This window comes from Bactrocera dorsalis, chromosome 5 (assembly GCF_023373825.1).
Source record: "Bactrocera dorsalis isolate Fly_Bdor chromosome 5, ASM2337382v1, whole genome shotgun sequence".
NCBI classification, from domain to species: Eukaryota; Metazoa; Arthropoda; class Insecta; order Diptera; family Tephritidae; genus Bactrocera; species Bactrocera dorsalis.
The window spans coordinates 63,024,325-63,048,723 of record NC_064307.1 but is presented as its reverse complement, the minus strand read 5'-3'; the positions used below and the strand labels follow the sequence as shown (position 1 = coordinate 63,048,723).

General features: G+C 30.2%; 1 protein-coding gene across 25 annotated transcripts in view; it reads right to left on the bottom strand.

Annotated features, from left to right (window-relative positions):
• The window catches only part of LOC105224032 (rab11 family-interacting protein 3), a 163,410-nt gene that overhangs the window by 24,270 nt on the left and 114,741 nt on the right, over positions 1-24,399 (bottom strand). For 2 of the 25 annotated variants that reach the window (XM_049457186.1, XM_049457188.1), the window contains exon 1: positions 23,307-24,332. The exons of 21 other annotated variants lie outside the window; for them this stretch is intronic. The gene's annotated coding sequence lies outside the window, so the exon portion shown is untranslated. Of the gene's footprint in view, positions 1-23,294; positions 24,334-24,399 lie in introns of those variants that run through there. 2 more of the 25 variants (XM_049457189.1, XM_049457185.1) reach the window with 2 other exon arrangements.

The window sequence follows — 24,399 nt, the reverse complement described above, 5'->3', positions numbered from 1 at the left end:
ACTGTCTATCGTAATAAAAAATATTAAAATTTCCAAGTGAGAAATGTAAGAAGAATGCCAACAACAAAATAATAATGTAAAAAAATAATAATTAAAAATATACAAAAAAATAGGAGAAAAAATTTAGAAGTATTTTGTGATAAAATCAATCCAAAAAACTGAACAGACTCTAAGACTTCCAAAAATTCTCCAGTTCACCCTCGAAGGGCTGCAACTAGCCACTGGCAAATTTAGGACCAACAAATCACCCGGCTGGACGGAATCCCAGCAGAAATCCTGCATATAAAGGCTGCAGAGGGACCACCAATACTATTGAATATGTATTAATATGTACAACGCCTGTCTCTAATATTCCCTGAACCCTGGAAAAAGCAACGGCTGATGATAATCAGTAAGGAAAAAGGCGATCCAAACTTGCCAACAGCATACCGTTCATATGCCTCCTTGATAGAAAGGGAAAGCGCTGTGAAAGGCTTTTCAAACCCAGGCTCGAAATGTCTATTAACGAAGCTGGAGGACTCTCCCCTAGATAACATGGTTTTAGACCCAACAGATTAACTCTAGGAGCTGTAAAATGCATAATTGAAAGTACAGAAGCCGCACAGCGTAGATGGTATGAATACAAAAGAATAGTGTTGCTGGCGACTTTAGATGTCCGAAATGCCTTCAATAGCGCTAGATGGGTGGATATGATCGACGCTATCGAAAGAAGTTTTAAAACCTCAAAGCTGTGGTGTGGATCTGTCTTAATAACAGAAAACTGATGTACCAAATTAGAGAGGAATGAAGACAGCGATCACGTTAGGGGCAGCACAAGGATCCATTCTAGGTCCAGACATGTGGAACATCAGCTACGATGCTATACTAGAACTCGAAATGCCAGAAGAATCGTATATACTTAATTGGCTATGTGGATGACATTGCAGCAGTAATAACAGCAAGAAGCACAGAAGAAGCGCGAAGAAAGCATAAACAGGTCATAATGCGGACACAAGCATGGCTCGACATACACAACATCCACCCCGCTATGAAAAAACCAGAGGTACTACCTCTAATAAAGAACCACAAACCTATTTAAATAAGAATGAAAGCGATTGCGGATATTCTTAAGACACAAAAGATAGTAAACTAAATAGACGTAATAATAGACCCTAGACTTCTGGGTACAAATCCAGCACGCCGCAGGAAAGGCAGCGAAAGTCATCTGCTATGTAACTTTGAAGACTATTGGCCAACATAGGAGACCCAACCAAAAAAGATAAAGTTCCTAATGTCGGCGCCAATCAGCGTCCTATTATACGGAGCTGAGGTCTGAGCAGATGTTCTTTATAAGAAAAACCAGCGTAAGATAGTGAACGAATAAAAAAAGACACCATACTCGCATGGCAATGAAGATGGGAGAATTAGAGTCGCGGCAGATAGACGGCCAAACTAATAAAAATACTAGACTTTTGAATAAGCTATAAATTCGAAGAATTCGACTTTTACACAACTCAGCTGTTATTCGGGAAAAATCAAAGAGCCTTCATGCCTATATAACGACACGACAGAAGACGAACTTGAGTGACCTGCAAGTGGTACATACCGTTGCTGTGACGACAGCACTGATGATGTGGAAATCATTTTCGACTCCCTCACCCGCAAAATTTGATTGCACCTTGCAAAGATCGAAACCATAAACATTTTTCCAATCAAAATATTTGACTTTCATACAAAGAATTGTAAAATTTTTATGAAAAATATATAGAAAATCCATTTTTAATCAATACAATAATAATATCTGACACACATGCCATAATTTCTGCAATTTTCCTGCACTTTCTAAAATCGACTGCCAACAACAATTCTTTACACTTTTCACTTTGACATCGCCAAGTCACTTATGTCACAGCACAGACAGCAATGATGCAATTTTTCTATTCACGCATTTCTTCCCTGCACACTTAGCCACACAAAAGCAGCGTGCTGCTGATTTGGCTGATTATGACAGAGAATAGCAGCAGAAAAGCAAACGAAATGAAAAAAGTTATTAAGAGATAATGAAAGCAAAAGCAGATATGCTTCGCTCGTTGAAGAAAAATGACAAATAACAATCAGAAAACAAATTAAAAAAATATTTGCGAGGATAAAGCAAAATTGAAATAAATCAAGTGGCCAAACTAGATAATTGTAAATTATTTCCCCCCACGCATTGACAAACACACCCATACAAACATTATTATACAAAAAAGCAAGCGAGTCAGCAATTAAGCCCACAGCATTATTGTTCGCAGTAAGCTTTACAGTGGGCCAAATTTATGTCAATTCATGTCTTGTGCGTCCACTCATTTGTCAATGAGGCTGGCTGGTTGGTTGGCAGATTGGTTCGCTGGTTGGTTGTCTGGTGTGGAGCAGCATTAGCTTGTTGCGCATGCGTGTGGGTGTTACGCTTGCTTGCTGACTGACTTGAGAAGGAAATGCAACAGAGCTAACAACTGTAAATTTATAGCTTTATAATACGGCTGTTGTTGCCGGTATACTGATATTTAAATGTATATAACTATTTTGTTTCACATATATTTATATGTAGAATATACATATAAACGTATGTTCATTACTGAGAAAGTGTATAGGTGTTAAAAGTTGTAGAATGTTAGTGGAACATTTTTTAATTAAAATTTCCGCGTGGTTACCTTGAGCTGCGACATACAGATAAAATTATGGCAAGTGTCAAAAAATTTTTATTTGTTTATATATTTTTATTTTTTCCATTTTTTTTTTAACTTTTTTAAATTTTTTTGTTTTTTATAAATTTATAAAATATAATTTTTTTTTTATTTAATTTTTTTTTTATTATGATATTAATTTATATTAAATTTTGAATGACCTTGAGCTGTGTCATGCAGATAAATTAATTGTAAGTATCAAAAACTTGTATTTATTTTATATTTTTTGTTTATTATTTCTCATTTTTTTTATTTTATTTAAAATTTTATCATTGAAAAAATATTTTTTTAATTTTTTTTTATTATTTAATCCTTTTGTAATATGACAGTATATTTTAAATTTAATTAATTTTTAAATGAGCGAGATAAAAGTAAAATTAATGCAAGTTAAAAATATATTTTTCTGGTTTTATAATTTTTAATATCAGTTATTTCTTTATTTATTTAAATTATTTAAATTAAAATTTTTTTTAGTTTTATTTTAATTTTATTTTATTTTTTATTTTTAATTTTTTAATTTTTTAATTTTTAATTAATTGTTTTTTAGTTTTTTTTAATTTTTTGTAATGTAATTAATTTGAGTTGTAAACATTAAATTTAACTATATTATTTATAAAAGAAACAACATTTTCACAACCTATAAAATATTTCTCCATGCTTTATAATAAAAAACCAATAATTTTGCAAACGATATCCCACAAATGCTTGATATAGCTTGTATCTTAGTGCTTACTGCCTTGCTTTGGCCCACTTTGACCCCGATAAATTTTTGCATTTGACTATTTTCTTCCTTCATTTTGTTTAATTATACTTTATTTACTATGTATTTAAGCAATTTTCGTTGTTCCCATACTTGTGGCGGCAATTTGTTTGCAACCAATTGCAGTTATGTTGCACTAGTTACCAGAAATGTCGTTAATTGCAACACAATCGATAGCTAATCGTTGCGCAAAGTACGTCATTAAACATATATGACATGAAATGACAAACGAAACATGTAATTATTTATGAAAGGGAAATGCCAAAGTTATTGTTGTATGAATATTTATGGGAATATTGTAGATAATAATGGCAAAAATATTAATAAAAAATTGTAGCGGCTTGAAATTAGTCTGCACACAATTCGAGTAAATGTAATTTCTTGTCAAAATTTATTAAATGGTTTATTAATATAAATAACAATTAATTTAATTTATTAAATAAAAAAATATCCACTTTTGCATGAATAGTGAAAAGTTTATCATACGCCGTGTCATTTATTTTACCAAACAACTGAGGAAACTGACATTCATTATACGGCATGGTGTACCAATGGGGAGTGATTTTAAGGATTTTATGCGGCATGATAGAGTGGAAATACCTTTTTAGTGAAAAAAAATTAATTAACGCTTAAATTGTTGCATTTTTTGTAAAAGTATTTGTTAATTAAAAAAATTAATATTAGAAATTAATTAATACGTAATTCCGAAATTATTGTTTTTTATTTAAAAAAAATCTTATTAATTAAAAAAAATATAATAAAATAAATAAAATTAATATTAATTAAAAAAATTAATCTTAATTAGAAAAAATTAATCATAATTAAAAAAATTTAAATTAATTTTAAATTCTTCTTATATTAAATTAATCTTGACTTTTATTTTTCTTTAAATAATTTTATTATTTTTTTAACGTTGAAATTGTTACATTGTATTGTAAAAAAAAATTTAATTCAAAAAAAATTAATTTTAAAAAATTTATCTTAATTTAAAAAAATTAATATCAATTAAAAAAAATTAATATTAATTAAAAAAATTAATATTATTTTTTCTTAAAATAAATTATTATAAACTTTTAATTTTCTTTACAAATTTTTTTTTAATTTTTCTTTAATAAATATTTTTTTTTATTTCTCAAATTAAATTAATATTAATTTTTTCTTAAAATAAATTATTATTAACTTTTAATTTTCTTTACATAATTTTTTTTTTTAATTTTTCTTAAATAAATAATTTTTTTTTAATTTCTCTTTAAACAAAAAATAATAATTTTTTTATATCATTGTCTATTAATATACGGAATTTTCTTTATTTCTAACTTACAGCCACTTTCAATTTCAATTAAACCATTTGAAAAATTTAGTAATTTTAACGTAGAGTCCATTCAGCTGACAGTTGCTAAAAAGTGCCAATAACCGTTAGCCAATATGGCGTTTCTTTTGATTACAAAATCGATTTACCAGTTAAGCTGCTGCCCATATATTGCTGCAGCAAACAAATGTACACTTCTCTAATGGAAAATTGAAGTTTGCGTTAAGTAGTTTTAATTAACTGCCAAGTAGTGACCATCGAAGGCAATAAAAGTGACTGTAAACGCAGCAATGACTTTCAATTTCAAGTGGCCAAAGCTGTGAGTGGAAAACGCAAGGAAAAATTGTTATGTAAATTTACTTTACAAAAGAGTTTTGAAGAGAGCTTTAAATAAAAAAGATATGGACATATCAAAAGACTGATGCAGAAAGGAGTTCCCTGACACTTTAGTCTAGTCTAGTCCCACAGTTTTTGAAATATCGTTCTGAAATTTTGCACACCTCCTTTTTTACTCAACGAGCTTTCTATTTGTCAAAAGCAGCGATATCGGTTTACTATAGCATATAGCTGCCATACAAACTAATCGGTCCAAGTCCAGTCTTTATATAAAAAACTTTTTTATTTGAAGAGCTGTCTTTACGAAACTTGGCATAGATTATTGTTGGAAACAACGGCACAATATCTTAAGAAATGATTTAGATCGGACTACTATAGCATATAGCTGTCATACAAACTCAACAATCAAAATTAAGTCCTTATATAGAAAACTTTTTCATTTGACATGTTAGCTGTACGAGATTTGAGATGGATTGTGTTCGAAGGCAACGCTAAAATTTCCGAGCAAATTAGTTGGATCGGAGTACTATAGCATATAGCTGTAAAACAAATTGGCCGAACAAAATGAAAAAAGATGTTTTCATACCCTTGACTGCTCCACGTAATGCAGCTGTGAAGGGTATTATAGGCTCGTTGCAGATGAGGTTAACCTTTTTTCTTGTTTTTGAACAATTTATTGATAATTTTTTCATTAAAAAATTAACATTTTTTTCCAATACTTTATTTTTATTTCCAGATGAAAATTGTCAAAGTTACGCCTTTTCCACCTCTTCAGTCAGTTCTAACGTTTTATAACTTTCATATTATTATATATATTTATTATTATTTATATCACAAAGGCTGCGTAATGTGCTCTCAGTATGCCAAACTGTCATTTGCTGAATGACTATCTACGCATGCGCGTATTGACTGCAAATAAACAGGCAGGCGATTGTAAAAAAAAAATTGAATGAAAGGCTTCTTATACGATGCTTATATGAATTTATCGCATATATAATTGCCCAAGCAGGCATTTTTCACACATACGAGTATGTATGTGGCAATAAAAAGTGTAAAAAATGCAGAAAAAAAAGCTGAAAAACGAGACGTCGGGAAAATGTAAACAAAAACCGGCAGACAACGGTGCATCCAATGGGAAATTAACCGAGCATATGAATGAACTAACCAAGCGACTAATGGGCTAGATAATAACGGGTGATTTTTTTGAGGTTAGGATTTTCATGCATTAGTATTTGACAGATCACGTGGGATTTCAGACATGGTGTCAAAGAGAAAGATGCTCAGTATGCTTTGACATTTCATCATGAATAGACTTACTAACGAGCAACGCTTGCAAATCATTGAATTTTATTACCAAAATCAGTGTTCGGTTCGAAATGTGTTTATCGACAAATTTTGTTCAGCGATGAGGCTCATTTCTGGTTGAATGGCTACGTAAATAAGCAAAATTGCCGCATTTGGGGTGAAGAGCAACCAGAAGCCGTTCAAGAACTGCCCATGCATCCCGAAAAATGCACTGTTTGGTGTGGTTTGTACGCTGGTGGAATCATTGGACCGTATTTTTTCAAAGATGCTGTTGGACGCAACGTTACGGTGAATGGCGATCACTATCGTTCGATGCTAACAAACTTTTTGTTGCCAAAAATGGAAGAACTGAACTTGGTTGACATGTGGTTTCAACAAGATGGCGCTACATGCCACACACAGCTCGCGATTCTATGGCCATTTTGAGGGAAAACTTCGGACAACAATTCATCTCAAGAAATGGACCCGTAAGTTGGCCACCAAGATCATGCGATTTAACGCCTTTAGACTATTTTTTGTGGGGCTACGTCAAGTCTAAAGTCTACAGAAATAAGCCAGCAACTATTCCAGCTTTGGAAGACAACATTTCCGAAGAAATTCGGGCTATTCCGGCCGAAATGCTCGAAAAAGTTGCCCAAAATTGGACTTTCCGAATGGACCACCTAAGACGCAGCCGCGGTCAACATTTAAATGAAATTATCTTCAAAAAGTAAATGTCATGAACCAATCTAACGTTTCAAATAAAGAACCGATGAGATTTTGCAAATTTTATGCGTTTTTTTTTTTAAAAAAGTTATCAAGCTCTTAAAAAATCACCCTATAGTAAGTTGGGAGGTGGGAAAATGATGAAGTAGACTAAAATATATATACAAGCATATTAATATACATATGTATATACAAGCAGATAAATATATACACATATTTATTTAAAGATTTGCTGGCAGGCATTTTTACGCCAGATATATAAGCTAGACAATTATATATATTCATATATCTAACCAACATTGCAACAGCAATATCTCTTACCGCCATGTTGCATGCGCGAAATGTAGCAAGCACATTTTATTGCCAACAACCATCGCACTTGTCAACTTTTATGGCAAGAAATGCATATTTAAAATATTTTTTATTACTTTTTACTTGCATTCGCTGCATTTCTATTTCATTATTTATTTTCCATGCGCACAAGCGCTGTCCAAATATGCCGCATAGTGTTGCAAGCTGTCGCTGTATGGCTGAAATTACAAACACAAGTTGCAAGTTAAATTTTTGCGGCAAGCTTGCAGTGAAAGTGGTCTAAGCCAGACGCAACCACACACACACACGCACGTGTGTTGGCAGCACTACATAGGTGATCATATATTAAATAATGTGCGCGCTTTTTATGCGTCTTGTCGCGCTCTCTTCACTTTTTTCATTCGCTGTGTTGACGGTTTGCCAGCTTGTGCGCAGGCGCAGTCACTTAATTGCTGCTGTTGTTGTCTGCGACAGAAGAAAAAACGACCCAACTCATGTCGCGCCACATGTGTGTTCGCGCATGTGTTGCCTCAAACCGTTAGTTGGCTGCCAAACACAGTTGGCGCTAAAGTCGAAACCGCCTGACAGCTGATTTAATTTTTCCTGTCTATTTGTTGTTGAAAATATTTATTTTCTGTGCAAATATTTGCGGTTTCAAGTGAAATGGAAACTGACTTTCGATCTTCATTGCACATTTTTTATTTTTGTGTGAAAATAGCAGTGTATATATTTATATTTATATATATACATAATTATTAGGGTGATCAAAACCAATATGAACTGAATTTTGACGATTCAAAGATTTTTGATTTATGAAGTCCTTATATGGAAAACTTATTTATTTGAAGAGATATCTGCATAAAACTTGGCTCAACTTATTTTTGTAAGCAGAAGTACAATCTGCGCAGAAATTATTTAGATCGATTCACTATAACATATAGCTGTCATACAAACTGACCGATTAAAATCATGACTTTATATGAAAAACATTTTTATTTGCAGAGATATCTGCACAAAATTTAACATGACTTATTTTTCTGAGCAGCAGTACAATCTTCAAAGAAATTATTCAGATCGGTTCACTATAGCATATAGCTGCCATACAAATCGATTGTTCAAAATCATATCCTTGTAAGGAAAACTTTTTTATTTGAGAAAATATACACACAAAACTTGGCATAACTTATTTTTCTGAGCAGCATAACAATCTCCAAAGAAATTATTCAGATCGGTTCACTATAGCATATAGCTGCCATACAAGCTGCTTGAAAAAATCATGTCATTGTATGTAAAACTCAACTCATTTGCTCAATATCGTTTATTCAACATATTACCACAGCAATTTTCTAAACTAAATTTTCAAAATAAAATAAATAAACCAATTCACTTTTGACTGTCGAAATAATTTTACGAATACTTATGCTTTTATTTTTGAAAGCATTTTGATTTGTGTAAACTTGTAAATCTGCTAAGCTTTACGCAATGCAACAAAGCGCTTTTGTTGCTGCGATGATGCGCTAATTTTTATTTGTATATGTGCATTTTTATATTTTTCCTCTTACTCAACGTTTTTGCTGCTTTGTGTGCAATCTGCTTATTGTTAGTGTTGTTGTAATGTTCATCTTTCATTTTCTGTGGCAATTGCGCTGATTCAATTCAAGAAAAATGTGCCAAACATATGTTGCACAAACAATAAAATGGACCCAACAGCTTTGGCGCACAAATACATAAGCGTAATATATAATATAGTATATACATATATACAATAGCAAGTGAAAAAATAATTTTATTTACAATTTTATAGCTGACTTGTTGTTTGTGCTATTTTTTATACAATTTTATTATTGTTATTATTGTTGTTGGTTACTCAAAGCATGAATTTTATATTTTTCTGCAATATTTCTGTTTTCATCCGCACAATCACTCGCCATTGTCGCCGCTGAGTGGCTTATTATTTGCTTTATTATTTAAGTGGCAAAAGTGGTGCAAACCAAATTCATTTGCAAGCGTGTCAGCGGCTGACTGACTGACTGACAGCCGCACTAACGCACTGAGTCACTGGCATTGTCAATTCACCAATTGACGCGCGCGCAACGCATCATCGCTAATTTAAAGGAAAAGCAAGGCGCTGACGGCGGTCTCTCATATACATATGTGCGTGCGTGTGCTGATGTGTGGTCTCTTTCTTCGAAATTATTCATCCAATTGTTTATGAAGGCTAATTTGTTTAATTACTCTTGTCAGCAGCGTGCGTAGCCCAATAAATTTCAATAGAAATTTTCGAAAATCAAAAGTAACGGCGAAGACAAAGCTGCTATGTGCCTACATGTGTATGTTTTTATAAATTATATTACCTCATCAAGCTTTTTATGCTGTAATTTAGCAACTTTTCTGCAGAAATTTCTTATTCAACAGATGTTTTTATGACAACAGGCGCATTAGTCATTCATTTGCGAATTCATTCTTTAATTTTTCTTTAGGCGGCGTGGCTCTAGCTAAATGAGTAGACAAGCATCTGACATCTGTGGGTGTCACTTGAAGGCTAAACTGTTAATCTACTACATAGAAAATTATATTTTTTTTTTTGTTTGATAGTTTTTTTAACTAATTTACTACATTTGAAAACAAAAAATTAAAAATAAAATATTTATGTTTCCCATTCATTCATGTTTTTCTTTTGATGAAATGTTTAAGAAAAAAATTAATAAATAATTTATGAGCTAAAAAAATGTATACCACACTTCAAATGAATTTTCAGAATCATAAGCGAAAAAGTGGCCTATTCATTTTTTTTTTTCAAATATTTTCGGTATGAACTCAAACGCTTTGATCCTTCATTTCGATATTGAAAATAGTATTGGAATAAAGGCTTGTATTCTATAAAACAGATGTAGATCCAAATAATTAAAATCAAATTTTAATTATTCCAGTCAGCTTAATTATATCATAAAACCTTAACTACGTTAGACTATACAGCCGAGTCTTACATTTTACAGTAGCAATTATTAAAAGAGCGTCTTAGATTTTCCTTATACCTACATAAAATACTATATATACTTATATATATGTACATACATATAGCTTTATATAGCATATATCTTTCACATCAATGTAATTTAACCCTCAACTATGCAGTCGCTTAACGGTATTTCATTTTCACACTTTTTCCACTACTCTTTTTTGAGCTGCGATACTAATGAATGCAGCGTTTCGACTTCCGTAATTTAAATCCCATTTCACTGTGTTCGCTTTGTGCTTTCTTTGCATGCTTTCAATACAGTTTGCAGCTATTATTTTTATTAGAATTATATTATCTTTTTTAGTTTATTTATGAACACTATTATTACGAAAATGCTGCCGCAAAAACTCTTAAGAAAGATGGCACATCTTTTTCTCTCCCTCCCTTAAGCTATCTGTCGGCTGCCTTTGCTTAGTACGACCGCCAGTAATGACCAATCCTTTTTTAAATACAAAGATTTTGCTATCACATTGGCAACAATGGAATTCTTTTCTTCACTAAACAATAGTTAGTAAAACAAAGTCATAGGTGCAACTTGCCGCCAGCCAAGTGAACTTGAAGTTGCCAGAAAACGGAGTGGAAAAGAAATATTTTTCCTTAATTCTTATATTTGTGTTATTGACTGGAGGGTGGCATTATATATAAATTTTATTTTATATATAAATTTTTAGGTTTTGACTTAACTAAAAATTAAAAAAAAATGTTTTTAAATTTTTTTATAGAAACTAGTTACTAATTAGTTAATTAATTATTAATTTTTAAAAATATTAAAATTAATGGAAATTAGTTACTATAGCAAAATTATAGCTTCAACCTTTTCTTTATTTTTTATATTTGTTATATTTAGCATAGGGTGGTTCTATATGAAATAACTCTAGGCAGGATTTAAAAAACTTTATAACATTATTTTTCAATTCCTTTATTTAACCCTTTTGTTTAACACTTTTATTTAACCCTTTTTATTTCATCTATCCTAGGAAACCTCTTGGCCTGAATTTAACAAACAAATTTTAATATTTTTTTTTTAATTTTTGGGAAAATTATTTATATAATTTTTAAACTTTTTATTTCAAAATTTTTTTTATAAATATTTTTCGAAAATTGTGTTGTTAATATTTTCCGAAAAAAGTTTATAAATAAAAATATTTTTTGAATTTTTTTTTTTATGTTTTAATCACAATTTACATAAATTTCGATTTTTTTTATATTTCGAAAAACAATTTAGAAAAAAAATTTGTTATATTTTTCGAAATTTTTTTTAAATATTTTTCAAAAAAAAATTATTATTTTAGTTTGCTTTTTCAACTTCCATTTTCCTTCCATTTTTTCTAATATTTTCAAAAAACATTTATATAAAATATTAAAAAAATATATTATTTTTCAATTTATTTTGAAATATTTTTCGAAAAAATTTGTTTTAATATTTTTTTTTAATTTAAAAAAAAATGTATGTAATTTTGTATTTAATTTTAGTATTAAAGCTTGTAATATTTATCGAAAATTTTTTTAAATATTTTTCGAAAAAAAATTTATATTTTTAGTTTGCTTTTTCAACTTTTAATTCGATTTTTTTAATATTTTTCAAAAAAAAAAATTTATATAAAATATTAAAAAAAATTTAGTATTTTTCAATTTATTTTGAAATATTTTTCGAAAAAATTTGTTTTAATGTTTTTTTAAATATTTAAAAAAAAGATTGTATATAATTTTGTATTTCATTTTAATATTAAAATTTGTAATATTTTTCGAATTTTATTTTAATGAAAAAAATTTATTATTTTAGTTTGCTTTTTCAACTTTTAATTTAATTTTTTTTTTAATATTTTTCAAAAAAACCTTATATAAAAATATTTTCAAAGAAATTTAGTATTTTTCAATTTATTTTGAAATACTTTTCGAAAAAATTTGTTTTAATATTTTTTTAAATATTTAAAAAAAATTGTATGTAATTTGGTATTTAATTTTAATATTTTTCGAAGCATAATTTTTAATATACTTCATTTTTTTTTTAATAATTTAAATAATATTTTTTTAATATTTTTGGAAAAAAATTTATATATTTTTGGTTTGTTTTTTACTTTTGAATAATTTTATTTTTTTAATATTTTTCGAAAAACAAAATTTTATTTTTCGAAATTTTAGTTAAAATTTTTTTTTATTTATTTTGGTTTGCTTTTCATTGATTTCTCTAATTTTAAAATGTAAAAAAAAAATTGTAGAATGAGTAAATAATACTTTGCTGGATCTTTACTTCTAGCATTCATAATAAATAGTATATTACACACGGGTCAATAAGACCCGTTGCCGCTCCACTTGAGTTAAAACACATCAACTTTGCAAAACAACTACTAAACCTGGCATTTTCGACAGTTTTGTCAGTTTATAATATAAAATACAATAAAACCTTAAATTTCAACAGATTCTTTAAACAATTTGAAAACTAAAACATGTTCAAAATAATCTTAATTTTTGCGATGAACCTGTCATCAGTAAAAAATAATAATTACTTTCTCAGTTTAAAACAAAACAAAGAACAAAATAAATTTTTTGATCATTTTACTCTTTAATTGACCCAAAAAGCTCTCAAGCATCCACCAAATTGGGAACAAAAAATATTAATTCATAGCAGCACTTCCTGTTTTAGCTATAAAATGACGGAAAAAAATTATATATTTACAATTCTAACCATAATTCCCACGATTAATCTCATTTTAAACGCCGGATCGTCAAAATACCCACACTCTCTGACAAATATTTTCTTTTCTCAATTTGATACGACACATCCGTCATCCATCGTCAAAAAGTTAAGAACCTCATTAGCAAATGACAACAGCGCAACAGAAGACGCATTGTTGCTAATTGCCTTTATGATTATTTAGATATTTGCCACACTACAAAGGAGTACAAAATTCTACTTCTAATAGTGGGGAAAATTATAGCAAAAAGTCGCTGAATTAAAGAAAACAATGGTTGAATCTGAATAATGCATAATCATTTGAATTGTTTATAACTGTTTCAGCAATTTTTTGTCAGCAAACAGTTTACAGAAATAATTATTAATAATAGTAGCGACGGTTGAGATTTAACAAGCGGGTACTTGACACCTGAGAAGAAGACAAATAAATATAAAAAAGCAAAAAATTAAATGTAAGTGCTTTGTGAATACCATCGGAGGCGTGCAAAATGTCACTGAGGTTAATTACTAGTTGAGTTAGAAAATAAATTACTCATTAGAAAATGCTTAGTGAACGTACAGTTCAGAGTTGATTAGTGGAAAGCAAAATATTTTTAAATAGAGGTTCGAAAAGCTTTCTCAATGAACGCTAAATGCGAAAACGTACCGTATTATTTTTGGGATACCGAAATTTTCGTAAATGTGGAAAGTAGCCACAATATATTTTCGGGATCACGCAATATTTCATAATAATAGGTCATATTAATTTTCGGGATCCCGAAATTTTTGTAAATGCGGAAAGTTGTCGTAATATACTTAAGAGATCCCGCAATATTTCATATTATTTTGTCATACTAATTTTCGGGATCCCGAAATTTATGCAAAGGCGCAAAGTTGCCATAATATATTTACGGGTTCCCGCAATATTTCATAATTATTGGTCATAATATTTTTTCCGGATCCCGAAATGTTCGTCAATTTGGAAAAATAATTTAATATACATATAACTTTTTTTTTTTTAATATTTGAATTTTATAAAACATTTCCAAGAGTTCTTAATTCTTGAGTTAGTAGTAGCAATGAGCTGATACCTATATGGAATATATTTTGACTTCTTTCAGCCGTGATTTGAACCCACGATTCAATATACGAGTACGTTCTCAAATCCTCTTCGCTCTCGATTTTAAGCACCCATACTTCCATAATTTAGCTTTCAAACTGCCTCTATTTAATAATTATTTCGTCTTTCATTACCCAGCTAGTCAAGTACCTTGAAGTTACGGGATTTTCCGTCCCTTCAGATTACCTTATTATTATTTCAAATTTTGTAGACAATTTTCATTTACTTAATTCTTTGGCATGCTGCATAGAAACGAGTACTTAACAAGTACAACTACTAGCCAGTCTAGTTTTTCCGCAATCTCGCAGTCAACTATTTGAATTTGTGCAACAAAGTGGAAAATTATTTCGCCAGTCATTGTCAGTTCGCTGAAGGTACAGCTGCAACTTGCCACAAATACATAAAGATATATACAGAAGCATAAGTATCTACTTAGTTGAAGCCCAGCTTGTGGTATGCGCCAACCGCAGCAGCTGCTTGTAGCTCTAAGTTAGCCACAGTCCAGCTGTTCTTAATACTCGTACCCAGTGACTAGTTAGCCGGCCGCCTAGTTCTTTAACCGCACGTCGCTTGATTGTTTGCTTGTTGCCATCATATTTTTTTGTTTTAGTTTTCTGTGGTTATTTTTCTCTTTTTACCTATTGGTTGTTTGTTCTTGCTTTCAGTTCCGCTCCAGGCGTAATTTTCTTCCAAACTAATTTAATGGTAAGTACCTTCTTGCACAAAGCACAAACCAAATTGCGCCACTTCAACTAAATCGAAACCAAACTAGTTCGTCAAAATGATGATGATGAGCGCAAGCGTGCTATTGTTGTGTCCAAGTATGACTTCTGCTTGGCGGCTAAGCAAGAAATGCTCGTATGCATCTAATTGTACCGGATTCCATGCTTGGCCGCACACAGCAACTGTGTTACATTGAGTCCAACTGACAGCTGGCACATTGTAGCTGAGGCGTGGTTTGAGCATGGCTGTGTTTTTGCATTCGGGATGCCGCAGTTGCAGTAATATATTTTCGGGATCCCGAAATTTGTCATAAAAATTTTTTCGGGATACCATCATTTTCGTAAATGTGAAAAAGTGAAGCAAAAAATTTTCAGAATCCCGAAATCTTTCGTAATAATTTTTCGGGGTCCCGAAATTTTTGTAAATGTGGAAAAAAGAATTTGAATGTGCTTAAACAAATTTTTAACTTTTTTTAATGTAAAAACATTTGCGAGCGTTTTTAACTCTTTAGTAGCAAACAGCTGAGGGTGACCACCAAAACCACCAGAAAGAAATTCAAGAAGCTAATTCAAAATAAATACTTCTTTTTAGTAAAACATTGTAACATAAAAAATAAAGTTCCGACTATACATATAATCATCAAAACACAAAATTCAAGTTTGAGACTATAGTAGAATTAATTATAAAATTGTGCTATATTGGGATTTCTTTAATTTTTCTACATAATTTGTAAATAAATTAATATTGTAGCAAAAAATCAAATAGCTAATAATTCAGTCCCGAAAATTTTCGGGATCCCGAAATCAAAAGTTCAAAAGTCCCAAAATTCCTGAATGTTTTAAAGACCCATCGAGGTATTAGAAGTATTTGCAACTATATTTCGTTAAATTATAAAATACCCCAATATACATATGTATGTATGTATATGTACATAGGTGATTTTGACTTCATATTAATTTAAAATTGGTCATAATTCAATCCCGAAATTTTTCGGGATCCCGCAATTAAAGTTTCGAAAATCCCGAAATTTCTGTAAACTCAACAACTCTGCATTGAATACTTTTGCGCCTGCCTCACAATATTAGGCGCAGTAGCAAATGAGCGCAGTGCAGGCGTCTCCAGCAGATTCAGTGGCTGAAGCACAACTAATATCAATTTTCTTTACCGCATACTACCATTGCCTCGCTATGCTTCGCTACAATTTATAAATATTTGCTTTATTTGCTCCGCAATAATTTGTACGTATGCAAATTGAAATTAGTGGGTGTGTTTGGCGAAATAAAATAAGGCAATAAACACAAAACGGCACGGCACTGGAAGAAAATAAAAATTGAGGTTGATTAGCAGTGGACACGCGCAGAAAGCAAGCAATATTTCACAAAGAAAAACGGCAGTTCCGAGCTACGCAAATGCAGACATTTGGTACACAAAAAATTGTAAGAAACCCTATGGCAAGCGAACAGTGTGACAGCCTGTCAAAGCAATGTCAAATAATGACAGTTAAGTGTGGTGCATTGACAGCGAGTAAAGCAAAGCTTGACATTTCTTACCAAAAATAAACATTGAAAAGTACGAAAGCAGGAAATAAGTGCAGTCTAATAAATATTTATGACCTTTTTGTGGTAAAACCATAGTTCAATTGCAAGGCATCATATTTATTTTAAACTTTTTATTTTGTCATAAAAAATAAGAGGTAAGGTAAGATTAAAAATATATCTACTTAAGTACATAAAAATGCTATATTTTGATAGACCATTAGCCAAACTGTTTAAAAAATATATAACTGCAACCTGCCATTTCCCTTAATTTGAATAAAAAAAAAACTTATTTTTAAGAAAGTGCCAATTTTAAACGCCTTTCAAACGCTATTTGCCTTCACCACATCAAGCATCGCCAAGTCATTGAACTTCTTTTTTAAACAGCCCACCCCAAAAGCCATGGCTTGGCTACCAAGCAGCGCTGCACACAGCTAATCAGCATTGCCAATTGCATGCAACACCATGTTGCATGACAATACCGCATGTTCGGAGATGCCAAAATGGGAAATTTCAAAAAAAAAAATTAAGAAAAAATATGAATCCGCAACACCCACAAACGCCAAACAGCTGCCGAACTGCTTGCCTGCCAGACATTAGTGATAATTAAAATTTAGCAAATGAAAAATATGTTACTTTCATTTTCATTTGCATACAGTTAACACAAACACAAACAAACGTATGGATACATACAAACACTTGTGAACATTTTTTCAACTCATACAATTTGCTTGCCGCAAATAATAACGGCAAACAGCACCATATGAAATGCTCTGCTAAAAGGTGTCTGCATTTGCGGGTGTTGCAAAGAGTGCAGCCTCAATGTTGCACGTCAGCAAAGGCGATATTTAATGCAAATATGAATTGGTCGTTGGTAATTGCACGCCAAAGACATGTTTTTTCTAATTAACTTCGAGAAAAACAATATAGAGTAATTAAAAAATTTAAATAAGCTGCAACTCTAGAGCTTGTCGGAAAAATACTACTGTGTAGTACATACCATGAGGCATGTAAGTGGAAATCGTTAAGCCATGCTATGCATAAATTTGTAAGCAGAAGAGAAAGGGTGGAACACATGCAATATATACATAAAATTATTTTATGTATATGTGGAAAGAAATATTTCAAATTATTACAAAGTTTTAAAAGGCGTTATTTTTATAATAATTGCAGGGTTATATTTCAAACACGGTTTTTTTATACCCTATGCAGTGTATATTAAGTTTGTCACGAAGTTTGTAACATCCAGAAGGAAACGCTGACGAAAATCCCACAAAATATGTATATATAAATATTCAGCGTTTCGAGCTGAGTAAGTTTAGCCATGACCACCCAACTCAATTAAAACTCAGTCAGTCTTTATGCATCTGGGTAAACTAGCTCAGTTTTTGAGATATCGAATTAAAATTTTGCACATGTTTTTTTCACTCTACGGAGCTTTTGATTTGTCGGAATCTTCGATATCGGACCATTATATCATATAGCTGCCATACAAACTGTACGATCGGATTAAAGTGCTTGTATGGAAAACTTTTTCATTTAACGAGATATCGGCACGCAATTTGGTACGGATTACTCTTTAAGGCAACGATGTAAGCTACCAAGAAATTTTTCAAATCGAAATACTATAACATATAGTTGTCATACAAACTGAACGTTCGGTATAAAGTGCTCGTATGAAAAACTTTTTAATTTAACGAGATATCGGCACGTAATTTAGCATGCATTATTTTCTAAAATAACACTCTAATTTCCAAACAAATTGTTGAGATCGAACCACTTTAGCATATAGCTGGCATACAAACTGAATTATCGGAATAAAGTGTTTGTATGGAAAACTTTTTTCGTTGATAAACTATGTTCACGAAATTTGGTAAACATTATGTGCTAAGTTAGCGCTATAATATTTGAAGAAAAGTTGAAGATCGGACTACTATAGCCTAAAGCTGCCATACAAACCGATCGACCAAAATCAAGTTTTGTATGAAAACCTCTTTATTAATGTAAGATCATAGCTTGTTTTTACATGTTTTCTTGTTTTTCAGCAAAACTATAATATATTTGAAACATTTTTACTCTTTTTTTCAACGCAGTAATTTCAAAATGTGATACTAATGCTTTTTGCTCAAAAGTTTAATAGTCTTTTCAGTAACCTAATTATGTTGCTTTGATTTATTTATTGAAAGTCATAATATTTTATTTGCGTTAGATTATTGTATTTAATTTTATTCCATTTTGATGTTAAATCAAAAGTATTCGGGAGTAATTTCATTTAATTTCAAATTTATTTATTTTGATACATTTTAAGATTTTTTAGATTTCTTACTTTAATTCTTTTTAATCTAATTTAATTTTTTCTTAATTTTAATTTATTTTTTTATTTTATTTTTTTTTATTTTATTTTATTTTATTTTATTTTATTTTATTTTATTTTATTTTATTTTATTTTATTTTATTTTATTTTATTTTATTTTATTTTATTTTATTTTATTTTATTTTATTTTATTTTATTTTATTTTATTTTATTTTATTTATTTTATTTTATTTTATTTTATTTTATTTTATTTTATTTTATTTTACTTTATTTTATTTTATTTTATTTTATTTTATTTTATTTTATTTAATTTTATTTTACTTTAATTTATTTTATTTTATTTATTTTTTTATTTCATATTTCCATTTTATTTGTTTTATCGCTTATTTTTAATTTACGATACCATTTAATTTACAGCTTTGTAAAACTTGCTTTTGTACTCTGTTAACTCACATCCATAAGATATACTTTGCTATTATCTCCTCTCTATCTCTCTCTCTCCCGCTCAATCTATTAATAACACTGAATGATAACAGCGCTGAAGCGATCGCTGATGAATGTGATCAATTAAATGCATAACCGCCGTAGCGAGCAATTATAAAAACAACAACAAAGCACAACTATTATGAAACTGCTTTTCATTTCCACTTCCCAAATGTTAAAAGTCAATAAATAAGAAAAAATCGTATGCACTTCCTTTCAACATTCACTTGTGTCACTCTCAAACGGGCAGCCTCTTTCACCCGCTTGGCTAAACCAGCGAGTATTCATAGGCTGCTCAACACTCCAGCATCTTTACATAGATAAACATTTCTCAAACACCGCTGCAATTAATAGTGTATTATTGTTATTTGTATATACATATGTTATATATGTATATATAGACATATGTAATACTCGTACCACTTATCCGTTCGTACTTTATAGTGATCGCCAATTTGTGTCTATTAATTTTTTAAGTTTCAATTACGCAAGATCAAGCTGTTTAAAGTGCATCAATTATTGCATTGCAGCCACTGCATTCGAGTGCTTTTAATGAGCTATTCATTTTTTGTTTACAAATAACTTTTCAATGAAATGTATGTATTTGCGTTAAATGAGCAGGCTTTAAAGCTTTGCTGCTTTGGAAAGTTCGGAAATGCATTTGCTGCACTATTTTCCAATTTTTTCGATATTATTTATTTGTTTCTATGAAGAAGGTGTGTTTCGTATGCCTTTGTGGCATATTAAGTGGCGCTTTTACTATACTTCCACTGCTCAAGTGTTTCACCTCAATTTGCTCTAAAATTTATAGTTCAAACGCAAGCACTTTTTGCTTGAGCGGGGTTATTTGTTATGTAAATAAGTAGTACAATATTTTCAAGCATAAACGAAAATCAATAAGTGGTTAACTGTACGTACTGTAATATTTTAGCTAGTGGAATTAGCCATTAAAAATATTTTTCAATCAATTTTCGGAATTGCTACGATTTAGCTATGATTTTGTTGTTTGAAATTGCTTTATATTTGATTAAGCAATCCCTCAAAACTAATATAAAATTAATAATTGAATCTGTTGAGAATTGATTATCAAATTTCTTTGCGAACGAAAATGTTCAGTAAAGAGTACAGAGAATACTATAGAGTATGTTAAATTATGAAAACAAAATAACAAAACAAAACTGAAGAGTAAACTTTGACAGCAAATATGTTAGTTGGGTTTATTGATAGTAATCAATTTAGAGGAGATAAGATTTAGCAGAGATGTACTGAAAAGTAAAAGATTGACAAAGAAAAGAGTTCATCTCGCTGTTACTTTCCCTTCAAACCTTTGCTGGATCGAACAGAATTCTATAAGTTTTAGAACTTAAGAAAAAGGTTAATAAGTGTCATGAAAAACTTTTCCATTGCAAAAATGCGTTCAAAGATTTGTAATCATCTACAGAAGGCTATGCACTTTTTAATACGTTTTTTTGAATATCTATTGAAAACTCGGTTGAGCTCAAGGTTCTGAGAAGAGATCGAAAACACTGTAATACTGGAAAGAATTATTAAGAGTTTTTTTTAGATATCTATTGAAAACTCGGTTGAGCTCAAGGTTCTGAGAAGAGACCGAAAACACTATGATACTGGAAATAATAATAACATCGTTAATTTTGCGACATCAAAGCTCTTTGAGAACTAATTCAAAATGTAAATTAAATAACCAAGCTACAACAGACTTTAATTCTAAGTGTCGGGTCTGCGTAAATACGCAATCGGATTTATACACCCAAGTACTGTCGCTCAAATCAGCAAAAGAAATGAAGAATTAGAATGCTTCTCGATCCCGACAACTTCTACACTAAAGAGCGAGGGACAGTATGAACATAGTATGTATCATATAAACAATAAAAAAAGACATTTAGAGATATGATGTTTTAGGAACTCGAAATTACAGGTATGTACATATATGGTCATGTACTATATGATATATTGGACTACTTCAGAAAACATGCTTACGAAGCACTAAATAAAAATGATTTCATACTACACCAACCTCAAAACCGAATAAAGATCATTAAATGATGTTTTTTTTTATATTTTTATTTTAAGAAAAACCTACTACAGAATTTTACTGTAGAGGATTATGTGAACAATGAGTAAGTAGAAGCAAATTGTGCTTTTTTTAATTTTGTAACCTTTAGAAGGTTTGTTTTGTAAACGAAATTATATATTTATTTGAATGCTACTTGATATTTCTTTAGAAAAATATATTGAAAAATTAATTTAATCACAGTCAAAGTCAAAAATATGTACTTTGATGACGAGCTTTTGGCTCTGCATCAGACATACATATGTATGTATATTAATATATGTACCTAATACATATACTTCGCATACTATAGTAGCTACTTATGCATGTATTATATACCAGCCTTATCAGCAACTTATTATGTTTAAACATATTTCAAAATTCAATAAAACACCAGATTAACAGAGTATTAAGTAATTGAATTTACAATCACATTACTACACACATATTCGCACATACATATTTATTATATTCCAGAGGCCCATATTTGTATGTATGTATGTACTTATGCGGCTAAGTTATCGTTGAGTATATATTAACACACAATACAGACATTAGATAACTTTTAGGCACGCCAGCATGTGTCATATTTCAAAACAAATAGGGTGTATCAACTTACTCAGCCAACAACAACTCAATTACAAAATTTACACTTGTAATTTGCATGCATTGAATGTGTTTGGCAACGCGAAATTCATTAAATTTTTCCTATTTGATGCATAAATTGATAATAATGTTCTTCGAATTTCCGTTAATTATCAGTTGCAGTACAAAAATATATTTATAAGTTTTGTTTTTGTATCTATGCTTGTAGCTAGAACTGTCAGCGTGATCGCTTCATGCAATTTTCAGAATATTTATTTCACTATTGCACTTGGTGCGCATTTTCTGTATATTTAATTGGTGCAAGCTTAGAAAATTGAGCGTTTTAATTGACATCAACATAATCTATGTCACCAAAGGCATCAACGTGTGAGCGTTTTCAGACCTTATACAGCCAATGTTGCGGAATATTTTATTGAAAATATTTCTAAAGATGTTTAAAAAAAAACAATCAAAAATAGTTATAAATATTTCCGAACGGATATTTTCAAACATGCTACAAATATTTCAAAAATATATATTTTCAAAAATAAATTTTCAAAATTTAAAAAAATATTTTCCAAAAATAATATAAAAATAAAATAAACAAATATTTGAAAAACAAAAAAAAAAATATTTGTAAAAAAAATTCAGAAAAAAATATTTTCGAAAACAACTTCAAAATATATTAAAAAAAAAAAAGTCGCAAAATTATTTTTAAAAAATTTCAAAAACGCAAAAAATAGGTCAAAAAAGTTTTCAAGCAGCATTAAATCAAAAAGCCGACGATTTTTATTTAAAAAATAATATTAAAAAGGATATTTTCCAAAGTTTTCTTTATGGTATTTAGTTAATTCTGAAAAACAAAAATTATTTGTCAAACAAATATTAAAAAAATTGTTTTCAAAATTATTTAAAAAAAAAAAAAACATTTTTTGGACATTTTTGAAATAAATTTTTTTCTGAAAGTTTTAAAGGTATTTTTCGAAACTTATTTTTGAAAATATTTTTTTCCGTTTTTTTATTATGTTGCATTTTTAGAACGTTGAAAACTATAAAATCACAGTTTTTCAGGTTAAATTTTTTTATTTTTTGTAATATTTTTCACAATTTTTATTTTTTTTATTATTGTTGTAATTTTTCTTCGGAAAAATAGTTGTTATTTTTGTTGCAATTTTTCTTCGGAAAAATAGCTTTTATTTTTGTTACAATTTTTCCTCGTACAAATTATTTTTTCTGTAGTTCACAACACTTTTTCCTTCACACAAAATGTTTTCCTCCCCCAACTTCAGCCTGCTTTGAGCTTTTCTATTTACTTTACAACAGCCACAAAACACTAACAGAAATATTTACAATATTTTCCCACAGCGCCGCACAGTAAACGGAAAAAAAATATTTTTCCAATAATTTTTCGTTTAAAAATCACCCGCCGATCTGCACGTTTGATCTTCGAAAATGCGATCTCAAAACTGATTCACGGCCAAATGGACGAACGCTGAGCACGCGAGCGTAAACAGAACGCTACTAACTATTGTATGCTATACATACAAATGTACATTAGTCAGTCGACTGTGAGGAAAACCAGCTGTGCGTCGCCAAGACAGAATAAGGCAGGCCACTCACACACACACACACAAAAGCAAACATTAAAACACAGCACACCCTCCTGCCATCCAGAGCGGCGTGTAGGAGAGTCAGTGGAAGTCAGTCGCGTTTGTACTTGTTGTTGTTGTTTTTTTAGCGGTTTCGTATTGAGCTGAGGCGTTCATGCAACCCCCAACGCGGCCGCACTTTATATCAATGGGAGGCGAGTGGCTATTGACTACTTGGAAGTACATACATATGTACATATGTATGTGCGCCTGTAAGCGTTCTGAGTGAGTTCTATGCTCGTAAATTATTTAAGTACATATTTACTACATGCCGAATCGTCAAGGAGCGCCGCTGTAAGAATCATTTCTTTTGCTATGCTTTCAACGCACAGATGTTTGTATGTATGTATGTATGTGTATAAGTTGTACGATCACTTTTAACGATCGGCAGCGAAGTAAACAAAAGACTTGCTGTGAGCATCTGTTTGTTTGAGAATTCGCTAGGAATTTTGCGCTTGTGTAAACAAAAGTCAGTATTGAAAAGTGTATTGAAAAATAATAGAGCATTTCAGTCGCATGAAATTTAAAAATAATTTTTCGCTAGTATTGAGCGAAATTTTGCAGAATTTTATGGCGTCCGTATGTCAGTGCGAGCGGTGCGATCACTCAAATGAGTTGTTTATATACAACGTTTTTGTTGGAAAATTAATTTTTCGAAGCAAATGAGAGGCTATGAGCAATAAATTAAAAATAATTGACATTGTTTTTGCTTTTTGCTTTAATCATCTTTATTCTAATTTATAGTCTGAGATACTGATCAATCAAAATTAAGTTCTTGTTTGGAAAACTTTTTT